The sequence below is a fragment of the Nannospalax galili genome, unplaced genomic scaffold, assembly GCF_000622305.1.
Source record: "Nannospalax galili isolate Female #2095 unplaced genomic scaffold, S.galili_v1.0 scaffold127, whole genome shotgun sequence".
In the NCBI taxonomy this organism is placed as follows: Eukaryota; Metazoa; Chordata; class Mammalia; order Rodentia; family Spalacidae; genus Nannospalax; species Nannospalax galili.
In genome coordinates, this window is record NW_008360326.1 from 4,087,936 (window position 1) to 4,109,401 (window position 21,466).

A 21,466-nucleotide genomic window follows, 5' to 3' on the forward strand; every position below is an offset into this window, starting at 1 on the left:
GGTGGCTGTCCCCACTGAGCCCAGGGGACTTAGGTGTGCCCTGAGGAATCTGCAGGGGCTCTGGGTGACAGTCCTGCTGTACGCCCACCTTCAGGACAAGTACCCAGGATTCCAGAGCTGACACCAGGTGGTCAGCTTCAGGTGAGCTGTTCCCCTTGGCCTGCCTCAACTGGCCTCAGGATGTGGGAGGAGACGGCCTGTGTTCCACATCCCCAACTGAGGGACAGACGACAACAAAGTTGCAACAGAAGCCATGCCAATGATCATCAGCCCAACACTGTCACCCAACACTGCAATGGAACATTTTGCCCTTGAGTAGTGGAAGGGGTTCACAGGCCCGAAGCAGGGCCATGCTGATGCCTGTCAGCTCCACTCACTTGTATGCTCTCAACTCCACAGCACACACCAACAGCAGGCACTCTACAGTGGTGCCAGGAGGAGGGGTCTAAGCACTAGACAGTACCCAGTGCAGGCCAAGACCTCCCTGTTGGCCTGCCTTTCCTGCCTCCTTTCCTCCTTCATCTATTTCTGTCCCTGTGGTCTAGGACCCAAAGTCACACACAAGAAGTGGGTGCCTCTTTGTCCCTTGAACACCCAGCTCTGCTCTTCCTGAGGGCCTTTGCACATAGATCCCTCCACCTGGGATACTCTTACTCCATCCCGTCTGCAAGGCTGTTGTCCTTCTGGCTTTGCCTCATGCCAACACCCTAGAAGGGCTCTCCCTCCCTCCTCAAGTTTCATACACACACGCACTCACACACATGTCCCACACTCTTTCTCCTGCACCTGTACCTCTCCTGTCACAGGCCCAATCACAATTTACAATTATACTTGTGTACTTCCCTGTCCATTATCTCTCTCCCTCTACAGAACAAGAGCCACAATGGCAGGCAGGAACTCACGTTCATCTCACAAACCTGACCAGGAACCAGTATATAGTAGGTGCATGCACTATAACCACTGAAAGGAACATAGGCCTGAGGGGAGGCATCTGTGGCCACTCATGTAAACCTTCCTGGCCTCTGCTAAGGATAGACTAGATGCAGGCAGTAGCAGGCTACTCCTATCCTCACTGCATCTCTCTCAGAATCTCTGTCCTGCCCTGCCAACAGTGGTGCCCCTACCTCAAAGATGAGAAAAACAAAGTTCTAAGAAGAAGGCCCAGGGTATACCCATCATCTGGACAGAGGTGACACCCTGCACTTCACAGCGCAAGGAGCATTCAGACACCTGCCAGCACCTCCCGCAACACCCTGCAGGGGGCAGAACCTGAGTCCCACCTGGGTGGCATTCCTATCCCCAGTGCCCCAATTGAGACCTAAAAGCTCAGCCTTCCTTACATAAAACCCCAGATTCCTAAACTGGCTAGGTCCTGCAGAGGGGTCCCCATACCTATCTCCAACCCGAGAGGCTGGCAGGAAGCCTCACAACCTCATCAGCTGTGTGTTCAGTGTTCACAGGGGCCTTGGTAGAAACACTGTCTTGGGCTTCCTTCCTATCACTTGTGGTTCTGGGTTTTCTCTTGTATTGTTTGTTGTTGGTTTTTTGAGACAGGGTCTCACTATATAGCCAAGGCCAGCCTGGAACTCCCTTTCCTCCTACCTCAGCTTCCCCAGGGCTGCGATCATAGGTTTGTACCACTATACCTGGATCCAGTCAGAGTTTCCTTTTTTTAATGGAAAAAAACTTTAGAATTTTACATTGAAGCTGGAGAGATGGCTCAATGGTTAAGAGCACTGAATGCTCGTGCAGAGGACTTAGGTTCAATTCCCAGCACCCACTATCTATAGCTCCAGTTCCAGGGGAATCTGACATTCTCTTCTGATCTCTGTGGGCGTTCATTGCATGACATGAGTGCACTTACATGCAGGCAATACACTCGTACATATAAAATAAAAATAATAAAATATTTTAGAATTTTACATTTTCTTATTTGTGTGTTTGTAGTGGATGAACTCATACTATGGCATATGCATGGAGGTCAGACGACAACTTGCAAGAGTCATTTTCTCCTTCCACCATGTGGATCCTGGGGATCAAACTCAGGTTGTCAGTTTTGGCAGCAAGCTCCTTTACCCTCTGAGCCATCTCACTGCCCATCCCTCTCTTTTTATCTTGGCAAAATGTGCACAACATAAAAAGTTCCATTTTAGGGACTAGAGAGATGGCTCAGCAGTTAAGAACACTGGCTGTTCTTGCAGAAGACCTGGGTTTGAATCCCAGCACCCACATAGCCGCTAACAACTGTCTGTAACTCTAGTCCCAGGTGATCTGACAGCCTCTTCTGTCCTCTGTGGGCATTGCACGACACAGGTGCACTTACCTACATGCAGGCAATACACACATACACATAAAATAAAAATAATAAAATATTTTTTAAAGTTCCATGTTAGAGGCCGGAGATGTGGCTTGGTGGCAGAGCTCTTGATTCTCATGTGCAAGTCCCTGAGTTCAATCCCAACAGCATACACACATAGTAATAATTAAAACTTTTAAGTTTTTAAAATGTTTTAAGTATTACTTTAAGCATTTCTAGGTGTGCAGTTCAGTGACATCAAGTACATTCACAATGGAATACCACCCAGCCACTACCCATTTCCAGAACTTTTTCATCATCTGACACACCGCACCCACTGAACAATGAGACCCACTTCCCTTTCCCCACCCCAGAACATCTCAGCTTCTGCTTCTGTGAATCTGCTGACCTCAGAGACCTCTGCCATCTGATGATAGATATTTGGGGGATTTTGTCCACCATTCCCACCTCAAAATTCCCTTTCCAAGGCAGATAAAATTTCTCTCTGCCAAGGCAGGTCGCAGAATCTCTGAACTTCCCCACCCTCTGTCCTGAGCTGGCCACAGGAACGTCTGGCCCTCCCTTTGCCCTTCAGCAGGTCACAGGACCCTCCACATTCCAGAGGGAGGAATGATGCCCAAAGAAACAGAGAACAATTTGCATAGAGGGCCTTGCTGGGTTTGCTAACCCCAGCCTATAAGCAATCAGGACTATGAAACAAGATCTCACACAAGCCCCAAAAGATGGGCTTGGTAGAGGGTGCTTATAGACAGCCACATATGTGAGAGCTCCTGGAGGAAAGTGTGTCCTTTGCCCCCCAGCTATTCATCCTGCGCCCCTTGTCTGCGTCCTTGATCAAATTCTTCTGAAACACTGCTAACCACATCTCCCAAGTCTCGTGGAATACTAGAACAAGGTGATGGAACCCAAGGCAGGGCCATAGGAACCCTAACTGACAGTTAATCAGTTGGTCAGAAGCACAAAGTCCACCCTGGGGTCTGTAACTGGCATCTAGAGGACAGAAGGCAGTCATGGGGACCAAGTCCCCAAACTATGGGGTATGTTACTGGTCACTATATCTGGTACAGCAAAGCAAAACTGGTTGAAGGACATCCAGGAATGTCACTGCTACAGAACTGCTGGGATCCTCACACACATACCCTGTGAGGTCATGTTGGTGATCTGTGCTGATTGGTGTTGACGGAAAGCAGGACATTTGCATTTTTTCATGATAAAACCAATCATACACTTGTGTTTTTGTGTATGACTGATTCCTTTTTGTGTTATGAGTGAATAGTGAGTCTTCAAATCTACGTGTGAAAGTCTGAACCAGTCACTTGGAATGTACCTAGTGACAGAGTCTTTAGAGGTGACAGTGAGATCACTAAGGTGAGTCCTGGTTCAGTAGGGACTATCATCCTTATAGGAAGAGATCAGGACACAAACACAGAGACAGAGAGAGAGAGAGAGAGAGAGAGAGAGAGAGAGAGAGAGAGAGAGAGAGAGAGATCCTGTGAGGACACAAGGTAGAGGAGGTATCCACGCACTATGAAGTCAGCTGCCGTGCCACTCCTGATTACAGAATGCAGCCTAGGAACCTTGAGAGCCAATTCCACAACCCCAAACCCATGTTTCCAAGATCCACTAGACAGTGGAATGTATCTGAACCACCTTCCCTTTCAAGGTTAAAACCATCCCACTTCCACGCGACATCACACCACATGGATCCATTCATCCATGGATCCATGTGGTTCATTTCCAGAGAAGTGCTAGTGATGACTCGCACCCTGGTCCAGCACATCCAGGCACCAACTCAACCACACCAAATGGAATGTGAAACAAGACAGTGGTGTTTACAAAGTGCCTACTGTTTGTTATTGAGCTGGGTGTTTTATGGCCATTCATATTTAAGCTTCCAGACAAGTTTTGAAGTAAATAAGGCTCAGAAAAGTTAAGCTACTTCCCCAAAGTCAAAGAGCTGACAGCAAAAGCTGGGCAGCAATGGCCGTAGGGCTGCTCAAGAATCTGCATTCCAAGCTCTGGTATAATATATGATCCTTCATCCCAGATATCCCTAGCAAGGTGGGTACCAGGATATCATCTCCCAGGGGCTCAGGCAACCTCCCAACAAACCTGAAACTAAGAAAAACTGTCACCTGTTTCAGTCTGCCTCAAACACCTGTCTTTCTACCTGCCCTGCATCCTGTGACTGGACCAGTCACATGCCAAGGCAGAGGAGCTGGGGCTGTAAAACATATAGATTGTAGGCATCCTGAGGGATAGCAAGCCAGGCACAGAGGCGGCATCGCTTCTGTCCATCTGCTATGTGCCTCAATTCTCTGTGAACGCCCCCTGCCCCACCCCTCACCACCACAGAAGGGAAGCACGTGGGCCATTTCTAGAGAGATATCCCAGTGTGTACCTTGACCTGATGCTCACTTGGGAAGTAGAGACTGTTTTGAAAGGGAAGGTGGGGAAAGACCATTTTAGGTGACATTATCATGCAAGCAAGATATGAAAATAGGAGTGCTTGGCATGTCAAAAGAACTACCAGGCATCCCCAGGCTGAGACCCAGGTTGGGTGAAGGAAAGGAGCACTGGTGAAGGGACACTGAGGGGGTTTAGAAGGCAAGGAACCTGTCCACAGCTCTTAACATGTCTCACCATGGGCAACTGTGAATGGTCAGCAAACGAGTTGAGGCTTTTGGCTGTTGGCACTGGGGAGCCACTTAAGGTGCTTGAGTAACAGAGGCGCCAGGTTGAAGCTGTATTCCAAGCAGAGAACTCTTGCAACAAGGACAAGGAAGAAGGGACAAGTGGAGCACTGACGGCAAGCAATGGGCATACAGCAACCATGCCAACAGCAACAAGGAGAACGGTGAGGAAGGAGAGGAACCAAAACCCAGGGCCGCGGGGCCATTAGGCACCCCAAAATCTAGAAGCCCACAAAACACACTGACACAGAGCCTCCAGCCCCACCTCTACTTCTCCCTGTGCCCCAAGCAGAGCCACCACACTACCACTCCATCTGCTGTCACTCTTTGCCCAGCCTAGGGAACCTATGACGAGGAAGCAGCCAGCATCCAAGATCTGATCACCAAGTGACGCCACACAGTAGTCCCAGAAGAGCCCAGAGCCCACACCTGTGACTGAGGAAAGAGCCAGATGGCCCCTCATCTGTGGGTTCATATCACTGGAGTACTGAGCCCAATCAAAAGTCCCAGTCAAGTCACCCAGCCGTTGTCCTAGAAGCCCAAGTGTCCTTCAGGACCTATGGGTGCCTAACAGATACCAAAACTATGGAATTGGGGCCCAGAGACAAGCCCTGACTGAAGGATCCCAGCAGGGTTCAAAGTCACCAGCCTCCCAGGTTGAGCCTTAGACCCTGGGCAGAAGGGGTCTTGGAGGAAGTGGCCCCAGCCCCAGATGCATGGCCTAGGGGCCTAGGCTTAAGTTGAAGGGCCATGGCCTTGTCTAGCTCCCAGCCTGCTGCAAGGCTCTTTCTTCCCTTATACAGAGTTCAGCTGAGACCAGGAAGGAAACTGTGGAGAGTTCCAGGAGGCAAGAAGAGGCCTGTTTCCAGGGATATCGCGAGCCAGAGGGGTGGCCCCAGTCCTAGATCCCTCAAAGCCAGCAGTGATGGGGACTGGGGTGTGGGTGGGGGTGCTGCCCTTTCTATAAACACAGCCCAGGCTGGGACTCAGAACCTGAGGCATACAGGACCCCAGAACCTGAGGCATACAGTGGGGTCCCAGATCACTGATTCAAGGCACTGTCCCCAGAATCCCATAGGCTCCCAAAGCTCTAGCAATACCCCCTGCTGCCCCCAAGTCCCTCCTCTGGCTCAGATCCTCTTGTACGGCCCCTTTAACTGGCCACCCAGCCTACTGCAGGCCTCCAAGTTCTGCAGAGCTGTCAGATGGGTTGCTCGGGCAGGGGAATTGCTGTCCTGACAGACACCTCCACCCCTCTCCCCACATACAGGAGTGGCTCCCACACCCCACACTACAAGGTCCACTCAGCAAATAGCCTGCCTGTAGGAAAACGAGATCTCTGGGTGTGCCCGGGCCTCTGGGAGCCTGTGGAATGTGGTGTTCAGAACAGCCCTCTGTTGGAAGGTCCTGGAACAGCAAACGGTTGGGTGGAGGTGGGAATAGCAGACCCAGCTGTGGATCCAGTGGGCCTCCACCAAAGCTAGTCCCCTTGGAAACCAGCCTGGAGAATGGCACATGATGTCACCCAGATCCATTACCCTGGAGGCTCCATGAGCTACACAGCATTATGAAGATAAAGTCACCTGGGGAGTCCAACCCATGAGACTCCAGGAACCCCACATAATAACAGCAATTACCCATCCCCAAAGTCGGAGAAATTAGGAAAGGAGAAAAGTTAAAGAGGCTGGATTTGTGAGCAAGAAAATCAGAGAAGCTGGGCCCTGAGCACTCACTGCCTAGATGCCTGGAGCTCAGGATCACAAGCCAGAGAGCATGGCCAGTCCTGACACCGGCCAGCATCACAGACTCACAGTCCTGCCCAGTATACACTGGCTACCCAAAGTTGTTCAAGGCAGAGTCTAAGCATTGTCCTTCCCTCCATTCCACCAAGCCTGACAGTCACTCTCCTACATATCTCTCAAGCCACCACTTCAGTGCCCTGAGGCACAGAAACAACAGCCCCTCCCAGTCTCCTCTCCTGCCCTCCTCCCCTTGGCAGCCAGAAAGCCATTTCTAAAATGTACCCCATCCATGTTACTCCTCAGCCTCAAGGCCTTCTTGCCCAGCTCAAGGGAAAGAATCAAGTCTAAATGCTCTAATATGACTGTCACGGCCCTTGGGGACCTGTGGGATCTCCCCATCAGACCCACTTCTCAACCTCAAAACTCCCCTTCTGCTTTCCTTCCCAACACTACCCTCCTGGGAAGGGCTTCTCAGCCCATTTCATAGAGAGGAAGTGAACAAGGCTCTAGGAAGCCACATCCTCTGCCTAAGGTCACACACTAGTAAAGAATGGACATGGAAGAAAAATTCCGCCCTGGCAAGACTCAAGGACTCTACTCTGCCCAAGACCTTCCAAAGTTTGCCCAGCGGGGGCCACAGGGAGGCTTCCCTGGAGGCCATGGGCCTCTGAGGGAGAGAGAGGCAGATAGCTGGGCAGAGCAAAGCATTTCAGGCCCCTGCAGTGGCAGTGACTGATACTTCCAGAGCCAGTAAGGGGACAAAATGAGGACAAGGCTGGCAGCCAGGAAGCCAGCCTGGAAGAGGCAGCTGCCCTGAGGTAAGAAGAGGCTCTGAAAGGGGACAGAGGACAGAGTGAAGGGGGTGTTTAAAGGGGACATGAGAAGATGGTAGAAGCCAGCCCTGTTGCACAGGACTGAAATCCCAGCCATGTGGGAAACTGAGGCAGGAGGACTGAAGGTTCAAGGCCTGTCTGAGCTACAGAGTGAGTTCAAGGCCAGCCCGGACAACTTCGTGAGAGCCAGACAACTTTGTGAGAGCCTATTTCAGAATAAATATTAGTAAGAGGGTAAGAGATGTAGCATCGTGGTCAAGTGCTTGCCTAGCATGTACAAAGCCCTGGGTTCAATCCCCAGTACCATTAAAAAAAAAAAAAAATGACAGAGTAGGCAGCTGGGAAGTCAGATGCTCCTGAGGAACATGTCACAGGAGATAGGCCTCAGGGACTGAGCTGGCTTCCAAGCAGCCTCTGAGATCCAAAGAGCAGGAAAGCCCCACCCCTTCTGGGGACAGGCATTTGTTTGTGGCAGGGGCTGGGTGGCACAGCCCAGGGCACACAGATGGCTTCTAGGAAATTCCTAGAAGAAGCTGGTCCAGGGACAGGCTATGAGTTTGATCAAAGTTCTGGGAAAATAGGGGGCCAGAGGAGGTATCAGGACTGAGCAGCCCCTCTGGCCATGATGACTGGGATCTCCAGTGACCAGTTCCCAGCTGGGGAGACAGAGGCGAAAGAGAATGGCCCCCACTCTGGACGGAAGCCATGGCCCTAGGAGGAGACAGACACGTAAACAGACATATAAATCTGCCCGGAACTACGACAGTAGAGGTTCGAAAAGGCCATTCCTGTCCTAGGACTGCAGTCCATCTGTTTTTCCCGAAGTTACACCCAGAAGGAGGCTGCCTACCCCACCCCTCACTCCCCACTGAGGGTTTCTGTCTCTATATAAGAACTTTAAGGGACAGAAGTCTTTGACCCAAAGCTGTGTTAGAACAAGGAAACAGGATGCCTGGGGGAAAAAAGCAATGGGAAAATCCAGAATCAAAAGTCTCAAAAACCACCAAGGGCCATGCCAGCAGCCACTGGATATGTTAGGGAAGGCTGGGGAAAGGGACATAGGGGTTGGGGTAAACCAGACACTGTATGGAAGGGCCCATACAAATGTAGCCCCACAGGGACATCATCCCCTTCCTCCTGAAACCAAGCCTTCAGCTGCTAGCACCACAGAGTTGCAGGGTTCCCTACGACATATGGGCTCACAGCCCTATTTCCTAACTTCCACTCTGTACGTTCTTGAACCACCACCATGATGACAGGTTGATTTTTTTGTGTTTTACAGAGAATGAACTTGAACTTCTGATCCTCCTGCCTGAACCTCTCAAGTGCTGGGATTAAAAGTGTGCACCACCACGTCCAGTTTTCAGTTGTATGCAGAACAAGGGGTTGAACCCAGGGCTCGTGCATGCTTGGCAAGGACTGTACCAAATGAGTTACATCCCCAGCCCAAGGATGACAGCCTTGGAGAGGGAAAAATGCTAACCACATCCATCCCACATATCGATCCTCAGGATTACTCCAATCTCAGCAACATGGAACAATAAAAAGAGTCATTTCAGATTTGAAGAAACACCTTCAATTTCTGTTTGTTCTCTAGACTCCCTAAATGATCTATCTCAGTGCCTGTGGGGCTGACAGGAAGTCCTTCCTGATATCTAGCCACTTCTCTCTTAAAGGAGTTAAAGCTTGCCAAAGCAGGATGAAAGCAAAGTGAGCTGAGTATTAGGGGAAATTCCACAGCCTCCAAGTCTATCTATGAACTTTAAATCCCCAGATCCTTCACGGCTCCAAATAGCTTAAGCACTAAACTAAGCCTATCACTGGGGAGCAGATTCGGTTCCATGGGATTGTAACACCTTCTGTGTGTAGACCCCTTTCCAAATTCCTCAACATCCCAAGAGACTGTGAGTGTCCAATTAAAGGGCAAGGAGCTGGTTAGACGGCAAGCTAGGCATGGGCTCAGACACCAGTTAACTCCTGCTCTCTCAATATCCTCATCTCTAGGGGCAAGGAGACCTACTTTACAAACTGGTTGGGAATGTTTACTAGACAGTGATTGGAGTTAGGGTGTAGCTCAGCTGTAGAGCACTTGCCTAACATGTCCAAGGACCCACTTTGATCCCCAACCCTGCAAAAAATAAAATAATATGAAGTTGCCTAAGCTCCCATCCATAAGAATGTCTGAAATACAGAGCATGTGACTTTATCCTGATACTATCACTGTACCCTCAGTGCCCAGGGTCTTCATTATCAGCTGTGGGGTGTCCCATACCTATCAGTGCCTTACCCATCTCCCCTCACTAAATCCTTAGCCCCACCCTGTGACAGTAAGTTCCACTGTCAACTCCCTTTTACAGAAGCAGCTAAGGAACCGAAACATATAGGAGGCAGTGGGTTTTAAAAATCCTATCTACCATCAATCAAAGACAACCATCCAAAACTTCCCCCTTTTCTTAGCCTTCTACTCTTTCACGGCATAAGCCCCAGTAATCTGAAAGTCATTCCTGCAGAAACTTCTGGCCCACAGATGGCAGTGATGGGGTGAGCAGAACTGCTCTGAATGATCAGCACATATCCAGGTCTAGCATCATGGAAGCCCATCTGTTCCAATAAACAAGGCTGCCCCAGAGCCCCGGAAGCAGGAGGTCCCCAGGGCAGGGCAGCCAGGCCTTATGGATGCGCCTTCAAGTCCATCTGTGGCGAGAGGCAGGAAGCCCTTCTCCCTCCCAATTAGCCATCAACAGAGACTTGAAGCTGGGCCAGCCCCAAGGCCAGAGCAAGCTTGGCTGTCACCAGCATTGTTTGGCTCCATGTGACGCATATCCACCCCCCTATGATGTTTCCTTGATCCTGGGAAGAACTCAGGGATGTGTGCATCTGGAACCCAGCTGAAGGAGAGGCAGGGAAGGAAGGCAGCTGCAGACCTGGCCCTTCTTGGCTCTAAAAGCAGGCAGGTTTGAGATGGACAGGAGAGAAAGCACCCATCAGATCGAGACTTGGTGACCCAGAGATGTCTGCAGACAGCCGCTGCAGCGAACACACACAGCTCCCAATGCCCCAGCACCACACACCCGGGCATCCAGCACACACACCACAACACTTTGCCAGATGCAAAGTCACTCCCTGGTGCTCAGGCTCCACCCAGGAGAGGCTCATGCTGGCACTGCCAACACATGCTGCTGCGTGTCACATAGGGAGCACTGTGCAGTGCAGTGGGAAGCCAGCTGGGGGAAAGGAGCTGGGAGTGAACTGAGGGTCCCTGAAACACAATCAGGTCTCTGAATGCCCCCCACCCAAAGTTCCCAAAGGGAGCTGGGCAGCCTGGGCTGGTTGGCAGATTGCCCTTGGGCTTGGACTTGCTGGATGTGTGAGCCCTGCCAGTCTTGGAAGCATAGACCAGACATGAGAATGTTCACACAAACACACACACATTCACGAAAGCACAGGAAAAGCAACCAAGGAGGAGGTGTCAGAACCAAGCTTTGCAAGCAGGGTGGGGCTGGCTGACTGGAGGGTAAACAGCCTCAAAAGTATGCAAGCACAGAGGGCAGGAATTTTAGTATCTGGACCCATTGAATATATCCCATTTAATCCAATGACAGATACAAGTGATACCTACTTTCCACAGGAAGACATCCAAACTTAAGACAGCAGGAAGAGTGAGTTGGCCAAAGTCACACAGTTAGGAGGGACTGAGCTTGACTCAAATTCAGAAACAGCAGACTGTAAACTCTGTGCCCCTTTAGCAAGTCCCATGAGCTTGTTAGATGTCTGGAACAACTACTGTGCTGACCATGTTGAGACAGGGTGACGGCCCTGATGGTATGTGGGGCTGGTATAGAGGCACACAGAGGGATAGAGGATGCAGGCTTGCTTCCCAACAACCAAGACCCTCTGCTCCTAAGGACAATGGGGAGGGAAGGGTTTAGACTTTGGTGATTTAGCAGCTGGGCCTCTGGGAGCATTCTGGTGCCTCAGTCCCACTCCACACAGTCTAGGGCCCACTTGCCTTTCAGAGACTCATCCATTACTCACAAGTTACTCACTCTGCCTGGGCATTTTCCCTTAACACATCACACCTCCCATTTTATTTCCTAAGGGTGGCCAGGGAGAAGCCAGCAGATCCATGATCCCCTCCCTCCTGCCAGCATATCCCCACCTGAGTCATAGGGACACACAAGACTCTGGCCTGCTCACCCTAACAACTGCTGCCCTCTACTCTGTTCCAAGAAACAGATGCCTAGAGAAATGGTCACCATCCCCAGACGGAGAACGGCCCAACCCAGGGCCAGAAGGGAGCTTCCCAGCATCTCAGCCAGTATCCCAGCAGATGCTGGAAAATACTTAGGACCCCAGCCTCTACTGTACAGCTCTTCCAAGGCACAATAAGCCAAGCCAGTGTTCAGAAAGCTCTGCTGTTAAAAGAAGAGAAAACTCTGCTAAGTCTGGCTTTTCTTATTCCATAGGTGAGGGCACTGACTCGAAGAAAAGGAAATTCAATTGCCCAAAGTTTCATGGTGCCAAAGTGAACAGCCAGTCATCTGAATGTTTTGCCCTGGACCCTTCCACACTAACTAGATGGGGGCGGCAGGCTCCCCTTCCTGCTATAGAATGGTGGCCATTCCTACACTCGGGGGTGAGCACTGAGGAGGAAGGGGCAGGGAGATGCTGCAGCCAGGAAGGTTACTAAGAGAGTTAGGGCTCAAGTTCCCAGCACCAGAGAGGCTGGGAGATGGAGTTCAGGGTGTGCTGTAGGCAGGAGACCAAGCCCTCAGGCACAAGATGAGGGGTACAAGTCTCAATGTCTCAGCTGGGGAATTTCAAGAATCCTGGCTTCCTCCTGTTCACCTCTCGTCCCTCGCCCCCACTCTTCCTCACCCCTGCTCCCCAAGGGCTCCTCTGCTCTCACACTAAGCTTAGGCACACAGTTCAGTGACGGTGGCAGCCACATATATGGTGGCCTAGGCAGTATCTGAACCTTCAAGGGAGTCCATCTATCTCTTGTATCCTCCCATCTCCCTCTAGGCATTGGCTGCCCCCTCCAGAAGCCTTATACCCCAGGGCCTTCCCCCTCCCCACCACATCAATACCAGCAAAAACAGCAACCACAGTTACAGTAACCCAGTGTTTCAGAGTGTGGTGTTGTCCAGACCCACTTCTCTGTTTCCCAAGTTTAACTGTTTCCCACATTTAACAGCACAAGTGACTTAAGAAAAGCACTGGCTGGCTAAGTTGTCCATAGTTGCACCACCTGCCAGAAGTACAGTTGGGATTCAAACACAGACAGGGAGCTACAGAGCCTGTAACCTTGATCTCCATGCCATAATACCTCATGATAAGTCCTTGCTCCAGGAAGAGAAAGCCCCTGAGATTCCCTCTCCTTCTTCAACATGCCATTCCTCCTGAACACCTGTGTCAGGCTGACACCTGGCCTTTGAGACATTCAACATTCCTTCTGGCTCATTGCCCTCATCCCAACATTCACCAGCCACTTACAGTGGCTTCCGGCAGACAGGCTCCTCCACCAGACTGGAGCATACTCTTGATCATTCATTAATTCAACACACAATGGACCTACTGTGTACTGGAACCCACAGAAAAAATGCCCCCCAAAGAAGCCTCTTGCTACCTTAGATGTGTGAGTTGCCTGCAGTCTCCCCTTGCTCCAGCCTGCTACATCACCACAGCTCATGTTAGAAGCCTGACAGGAGGGTTCCCATAAGCAACAGGGTCCCCAGGGAAGGGGCTTTGGCCTCAGGACACAGGACAGAAAGCCAGGGAGATACAGTGACATGAAGAGGACTTCCCAGTCCCAGGGTTGAAGACCATGGACACAAGACCCTAGGGACCCATTCCTGGCTGGTAGCCTATCCCCAGGCTTCCCCTGAATAACCCCTTCCTAAACCACAGCCTCATGATATCTCTCCAAGGTTAAAACCCTCTGATAGTCCCCACTTTAACTTGGCCCAATCCCCTACCCTGGGCCCCCAGCAAGACCTCTGGACTCTTCCCCCAAATCACTCTTTGTCGCCAGTGTCCTCTTTAAGCCACATTGGCTATGCTAAACATTTTGCAAATAGAATCTTGTTTCAACTTCCCCACAGCACACAAAGCTGGAATGTGAACCCCATTTTACAGATGTAGACACTAAGGCCCTGGTCAATTGTCACACAGGGAGTGAGCAGCAGATCTGGGAGGGATACCTAGTCATTATGTCACCTTACATGCATGCTGGCCCCATACCTGAAATCCCCCTGTAAAACTTCTCAAACTTCAAAGTCCAACTCAAATGGGTCTTCCTCAGCCTCTGCAACTCCACCAGCCTGTGTGAACTGTTCCCTGCTTTTCATTTTCGTTCCCACTGTATTTCTGCCTACTTCTCTTTGTCTCCACTAGACCGTGTCTCCCTGGCCTTTCCAGCCCCATACCTGGCACCCTGCCTGGCACAGACTGGATGCCCTAAAAGGCTGTTCATGTGAAGTCAGGATGGCCCCCAGGCCCAGCCAGACTAACCACAGCTCCCAGCCTCCACAGCAGGCACACAGGCACTACCTGACCCAAGGAGCTGAACCCAGGGGCCCATCTCCTCCAGACCCAATGTCAGGCAGGCAGCCAGCATGTTCAAGTCTCACAGCCCCCTCCCTGACCCGGCCCCTCTCTGCTCTACCAGCTCTGCGTTTCTGGGAGTCTCAGCCGGTGATTAGGGCCCTAATCAGGCAGGACTTCCTGCCAGCCACTGCCAGAGGTGGGGGCAGGGCAGGAGGGAAGCAAGGTCAATCCAAGGTGAAGTTCCACAGCCAGGGATCCAAGGAACCCCCCCCCCCGACCCCGCAAGGTCAATCCAAGGTGAAGTTCCACAGCCAGGGATCCAAGGAACCCCCCCCCCCGACCCCAAGGCAAAAGCACTTGGAAGCCTTCAATCCTACACCTCTCCAACCCTACAACTGACAGGTAAAGACTGGACACTGAGACCCAGAGAGAGAAGGAACTCAGCCAAGGGACAGAGTCAGGCCAGCCTGGGACCCACTGGCAAGCAGAGCACCACTAGCTCACTACTCTGGGAAGGGGAAGGGGGGGAACCCCAGGGTAGAGACCCTCTGTGCACCTCCCCTTGGCCTGGGGCACAGTCCTGCCCCCTGCCAGCACCAAGACCGCCTCTGAACTTCAGGACTTTCTAAAGGGCAGTTGTGGGCCAGCTGATTGTCCAGGCTGGTGGACATCAAGCATCCAAAGTGAGGTCCACCTTTCACCTCTTGAAGAGCAATGGACTAGAAATGGCATGGGGGAGAGAAGGTTGAAGAGAGAAGAGAGATAGATTGTGGCCATCACAGTCTAAGGCCCTTCTTCCTAAAAAAAAAAAGAAATCTTAATGCTTTTTGCAGCTGCAACTGGGCGGGCCAGGGGTCCGGAAACAGTGCACACCCCTGACCCAGAGAAACCCCAGCCTCCTGGGTGGGACTCTCAGTAAAGAGCAGTTTGGCGGGCCAGGAAGGCTGATTCCAGCTAATGAGGAATATCAAGGGCACCAGAAAGCTGCAGACCCCAGAGAGGGCAGAGGCCTAGGAGGGAACGGACTATGGCCAGAAGACTTAGAGACCAGACTTCAAAAATCTCAGCTCCTATGTACACACAGGAAGGGCTGGAGTGGTTATCCCACCCCTACCAAGGGACTGAACTAGATTTCAGCAAGAGAAATGCAGGTCAGACTTCAGGGAGCCCTACAGAGTCCAAGCCAGCTTGCAATGGTTACCTGAGGATCCCACTTTCAAGTCATATATGCCACCCTTCTAGCTAGATCTAGGATAGTCTGTCTGGAGGCAGGCCAGGTCCTGGCCAGGCCTGGGAGTCTCCAATGCAATGGCTGGCTGGAGGGTGGAAAAGGATCCCAGCAGAGAAGCTCAGGCTGGTTTATAATAACGAGACTTGTTTATAGGGATGGCAACTTTCTCAGAGTCATCCATAAACACAGATCTGCTCCCGTCCCCTGGGGAGACGAGCCTGAGGTTCCCTTGGAGCCTGCCTCCAACTGCAGAGACAGAGTCAGGGAAGGAAGATATTGCTCTGGTACTGGCACCCTTTAAAAGAACCCTGTCCATTCCATCCCACAACCCTCCCCTTTGGAGGGAGGGAGCAACTATGATGAGAGAGAACAGAAGTGGGCTCTAGAAGGAGCACCACCAATAATAAGAAGAGTGTTAACTAAGATTTAACTCTGGGTTGAGTGATGTTCAAAGCACTTCAGTCTTGTTGGTTTTGTTTGGTTGTTTGGTTGGTTGGTTGGTTTTGTTTGGTTGTTGTCTTTTGAGACAGGATCTCACGTATCCCAAACTGGCCTGGAACTCAGTATGTAGCCAAGGATGACCTTGAACACCTACTTGATCCTCCTACCTCTACCTCCCCAGTGCTGGACCTACAGGTATACACTACCACATCCAATTTATGCAATACCGGACACTGAACCCAGGGCTTCATGCATGCTAGACTAACACACTACCAGCTGAACCACATCCCCAGTTCTTCAAAGCACTTTAAATCAATTCATTTGACCTTTACACCCACACCATGAACATACCCTATTATCTCTTTTTATGTTTTGTTTTGATTTTTGTTTTTTTTGTTTGTTTGTTTGTTTGTTTTTGTTTGGTTGGTTATTTTTAGACAGGGTCTCCCTGTAACCTCAGCAGGCCTGTAACTTGATACATAGGGCCTAGATCTCACTGCCTCTACCTCCCAAATTCTTGGATTAAAGGCATGCACCTCTATCTCCAGCTTATCCATTTTTAGAGTGAGGAAACTGAGGCTCAGAGAGGTCTAGTCAATTGCTAAGACCACACAGCTTGTAAAAGTAGTTGTCATGAATGGGTCCCCAACAGGCTAGCTCATGCTCTCTGCCTTACTCTACACTTGCAGGGAAAGCAGTCCTGTTTGCAGGCTCACAGCTCTTCAGCAGGCCTGCCCCAAGCCCTATCCTTGGCATCAGCTGGCACCAAAAGCAACACCAGGAGACAACAGACTTTGTAGAGCTAGGTAACAGGCGAGCACACAGCTCACCTGCAGCAGAGGGGTCTTCCATTCACCCTAAGAAAAGGTTAGAAAGGTCCCTGAAGGAGGTTCTGACTGGCAGAGGGTAGAGAACCCCCACAGGCCCCCCTGTGGTCCTCACTGAGTCAACTCTTGGGATCCACCCTTCTGCGCCAGTCCCTGGCCTGCCCATCAAGGCCTGAGCTGCAGGCTTGCAGCCCTAAAAAGGCAGGGATCACACCACCCGGCAAGTCCCACAGGAGACTGTGCCAGGAACTGGTTCAGCCCCCTCTCACCCCAGCTCCAGCTTCCCCAGGGAAACTGAGGTAGAGACAAGGATGGAGATGGCCAAGGACACCAATCTGGGTAGAGGCAGCCCAGGACCCAGCTGGCCTGGGGTCTCTAGGCTGCAGCTCTGCCACCCCCACCATATATACCCATTCCAGCTGGCTTATGCCCACACCTCTGCATGTCTAATAGCTCTGGGAGCTAAAAGGCAGCCAGTCAGAGAGCCAGGGAGAAAGAGGCATTGGAGGATAATACTGGGGACAAAGTAGACCTGTCCCTCCCCAGTGTCTAAAACCTACCTTCTCCCTCCTCAGGCACACTCCCTTCTGACTCACCTTTTTCAGAGGGGTTTCCTGACTGTCTTCTCTGTCCTTCAGCCCCAGACATATGCCCCAGCTGAACCTCAGTTTCTCTTTCTGGGGTCAAGGAGACTTAAGTGAGAAGCACCAATGAGCTGTAGCTGAGTCTGTAGCTCCAACCAGTCTTCACATTCCTCCCTACACCCTCCCTCACCTTCTTCATCTTCAGTCCCTTTCATTCAGGTGGAAAAGTCCACTGATTAAGAAGCCTCCCCTATCCCCTGGCTATAGACAAGGGATGAAAGTTAGACAGGAAAGGACCTTCTCTTCTGAGGAAGCCAGGAAGGTTAAAGGTACTGCCTGATTGGAGACAGGAGGCTATCCGCAGTGACCTCAGACTCTGGCTTCCCAAAGGAGCTATAGGGCATCCATAGATTGAGCTGTAGGGAGAGGCAGTATGGACTAGGAAGGATGGAGCCCAGGGAGGGTCCTAAACCATTTGAAAACCTGCTTCCCAGTGGGAAGCCCCGCCCCCAGCATTGAGTTTGGGAAAGTGTGAGCCCCACTCCCCACTGCCTCTCCTGTCCAGGGAAAACAGGTTTGGAGAGGCCAGAGGGAAGCACCTGTTCCTCCCCTACCTCTCTTGAGAGGCCCTAAGAACAGCCAACGAGTGCCCTTAGCTCACCACCCCTCAACACACACACACTCACACCCATTATTACACAAGCTACTTCAGCAGCCTTAACGAAAGGATTTTAAAAGAGGGAAAGAGGCTTGCCACTGGATTCTGCCTCTCAGATCCTACCGGGGCCCTTCTGCCTAGCATCTCTAGCAGCTGGGGAGGTCACTCTGGTCAGGGTCTCAAGATGCCCAGTGTGGAAACCCCCATGCCTTGTCGAACACTGAAGACCTGTGATGTTTGCAATCCCCTCCCCTCCACCCTGTATCGCATAGCCATAGGTTCCATCCAGCTGTCAAGGGGTTAACCACAGGGCCAAGCACAGAGTAGCCAAAAGGAAGCACCTCAGAACAGCTCAGGAAGCAGCTGAGGCAGACATGGTGGGCAGTCAGCTGCGAGTGCCAGGGAGAGGCATGTGCAAGGGCTTTCTGTTCCCCGGCAGAGGCAAGGGAGAGTGACCCTGTGAGTCCCCACCTACGCCCTAGGCCAGAAGTCACAGCTTCTGACCCCCCATTCCAAGCCCCCATTCCAGAGTCCGAGAATTCCCCAACTCCAAGAATCCCAGGACCTCAGCATCCCCAGAGACCTTAAAGGTCATTCTTCTCACTTCATCCCTGCTCAGGAATCCCTCCAGTGTCCAGCCTTTCTGAACTACCCCCTCCCAGGACAGGCCACTCACTACCTTACACTGGAGCTCACCCTCTTGCTGATGCCCAAGGGCCTCTGGAAGATTTGGTTAACCCCTTATCCTTCCACCAAATGTATCTCACCCCCCCCCCATCCCTCCCTTGCTCTCTGGGGGAAGTCAGTCAATGCTGGGTGCCCTAAAACACCCAAAACAGCAACCTCCTCCCTGGTCTCACAGGCACCCCAGTCCAGCCCACTCCTCCTGGCCACCATCCCACAGGGAGTTCTGCTCTTGAGCTCTGAGGGAGGTGAGGTATGAAGTCTGGGATTACCGATGGGGAAGGAGAGCCAGGAGGTTCAAGGCCAGGGCTAGGGATGTCTGAGAGGTTCCTAGTCTGTCTCCTCCACCACCCAAGAACCCTCAGTTTAAGATCAAAGTCCTGGCTCCCCACACACCCCACCCCCATCCCCTCCTTTCCACTCCTTGTCCTCCTCCATGGGCCAGCCCAACTCTGGGCTAGGTGATTGGGGCCGAGGGTCCTTGGGTTGTAACAACCTTTACATCTTGGGGGAGAGCTGGGGTCAGGAGACCAGAGCAACCGCCAGCTGGCAAGGGCAGCAGGCACTGGAAGCCAAGTCTGAGCCACAATGGTCCCCACCCCACCCCCAGGCAGCTTCAGGAAGGGGAAAGGGCCCTCCCCTCCCACATCCCACCCCACTTCTGCTGGACCACACAGAAGGGCTTCCAGGAATGGAGTCCCCTGTCCCCAAACCCTGAAACCCCACTTTCCAGCTGTCCCTGTTCCCACCACAACTGCCTTCCTGCCCTCCAAATACTGGGCCCCTCCCCAGCCAGCACCCATCCTGTCCCCTACCCTATCCCACGCCCCAGCTGAGAGCCCAGCCAGAAGTCCAGTAGGGTTCTCTGGGCCCTCCCCTCAAGCCACCCCCTTCCAGTTTCCTCTACTAGGACAGAGGCCAGCCTAAAAACATCTGGGCAGGCAATCTTGGCCCTGGTCCCGAGGTTAGCTCTGGGTGGTTTCTCCAGTCTTGGTAAGGGGTGGCAGGCAGGAGGTCAGAGTGAGAGGAGGAGAGGAAGGTTGGGGAGAAGGAAAAGGTGGAGAGACCCTGTGTGTTCATTAACCACCTGGATTAGCCATTTCTGCCTGGAGGGGTGAGAAAAGAGAGGGCCTGCTGGCTGGGGGAGGAACAGGGGGCACACATGCCAGGCTGTGCCCATGGGCAAGGGGGCATGCGGCCCATGTGGAGGGGAAGGAATGATGGTAGAGCTTTTAACTCTAACCCCCAGCAGCCAGCCAGCTCCTCCCCTGCAGCGCTGCACAGCTCTGGGGAGCAGGGAGGGAACCCCAAAGGAAAGGAAGGTACCCCCAAAACATCTCCAGCCACTAGCAGGGAAAAAAGACCCATGTCCTCTCTCAGTCTCCCCCATACATAGCCCTGCATGGGCAGGCAGGCTGGAACAGAAGAGACCCCTCCCCAACATCTCCACCTCTGGGGGTCAACGGTCCCTTCCCCACTCACAGCTGTATAAAGCTGGGCTGACACCAGCAACTTCGCAGCAAACAAAACTCTTCCTGGAGCTCTCTAGGCTTCAGGGACAGCCGCGCCCCAGACATCCCTGGCAGACCCTGGGAACATCGGACAGTAGGGGATGACAGGTTGGTCCCTGAGGGGCTAGTCTACCCCAGACCCATGTGACAGGGGAGGGGTTGGCCTCACTTTCCCGAAGTTCACCCTCAGAGCCCAGCGTGGTGGTCCTGACATCAGTGGGTGCAGACTGGCTGTGCATCCCTGGCATCCTTGCACACACATACTTACACACACTCACAGACCGCACCCACTCACCTTTCTAGCGGAGAAGCCACTGGGTGGCAGGCCAAGGTGGTGGGCAGTGTCAGGGGCGGAGGCTGGGCTGGCAGGAAGCTGGTGGCCTCGCAAAAGCGGTGAGTGAGCTGGCACAGCGGAACGGGTCCTTAGGCCGCTGCTGGGAGCAAGTGAGCGCGCTGAGGGCCCTCCCGGCTCCCTCCCGGGCTGGCGGCCCAGGGCACCGCCTCCTTCCCGGAGTCAGCGCGTCGCCCCCAGAGCCGCCGCCTCCTTTAACCCCTGCTGCGCTCCGCCACTCACTCGCAGTGCTCCTCAGGCTGGCTTGCCATGCACCTGGCCAAGCCAGCCACCCAGCAGCTTCCTGGAGACCCAGGACAGGAGTGGAAGGGACAGGAGGGACTCTCCCCCTGGGAAAGACACAGCTGTGGAGTCGTCGCCAAGAGGCTGCTGGGTGAAGATGCTGATAAGACGGTGATGATGATGATGATGATGATGATGATGATGATGAAGATGAAGATGAAATACCCCACCTCAACTTTGGGAGAAAGTGCTATTGTGTGACGTTCCCAATGTACTTGGAAACCAGCTGCCAGCCATCTCCCTTCTGAACCTTGGGTGTCAAATGTGGGGTGATCACCCCTGCTTTTTTTTTTTCTCCTGGTGTTTGTTAGGTCATCTATGACCCTATATTCAAAAGTCACTGGAGCAAAGTTCTAGTTCATGAAACACATGCTTCCACTCTAAAATGCATCCCAAAAAAGGTGGACTGGGGGAGCTGGAGAGATGCTCAGGGGTTAAGAACACTTAACTGTTCTTGAGAGGACCTGGGAATACAGGTACTTGCTAACATGCCTTGGTTTTATATGATGCTGAAGAGAGAACCCAGGGCCTCCTACATGCTAGGCAAGCATTCTGCCACCTGAGCCCCAGCCCCAGCCCCCTCTTGTTTGCTTTAAATCCACTCTAGAGTACTTATAAAATCGAATACAGTGTAAATGCTGTGTAAATTGTGGTTGTGCTGAGTTGTTTAGGGAAGGACAAGAGGATAGTCTGTTCGTGTTGAGGATAGGCACAAGTTTCTTCCCAAATAATTTCTTTTTTATTTTTCTAGGTTTTTTTGGT

The 21,466-nt window shown here is 52.2% G+C and overlaps 1 protein-coding gene across 5 annotated transcripts in view; it reads right to left on the minus strand.

The window, feature by feature from the left end:
• Positions 1–21,466, minus strand: part of Tns1 (tensin 1) — a 209,401-nt gene that overhangs the window by 121,633 nt on the left and 66,302 nt on the right. The window contains exon 1 of one of the 5 annotated variants that reach the window (XM_029559982.1): positions 20,366–20,554. The exons of the other annotated variants lie outside the window; for them this stretch is intronic. The gene's annotated coding sequence lies outside the window, so the exon portion shown is untranslated. Of the gene's footprint in view, positions 1–20,365; positions 20,555–21,466 lie in introns of those variants that run through there. 5 annotated transcript variants of the gene reach the window in all.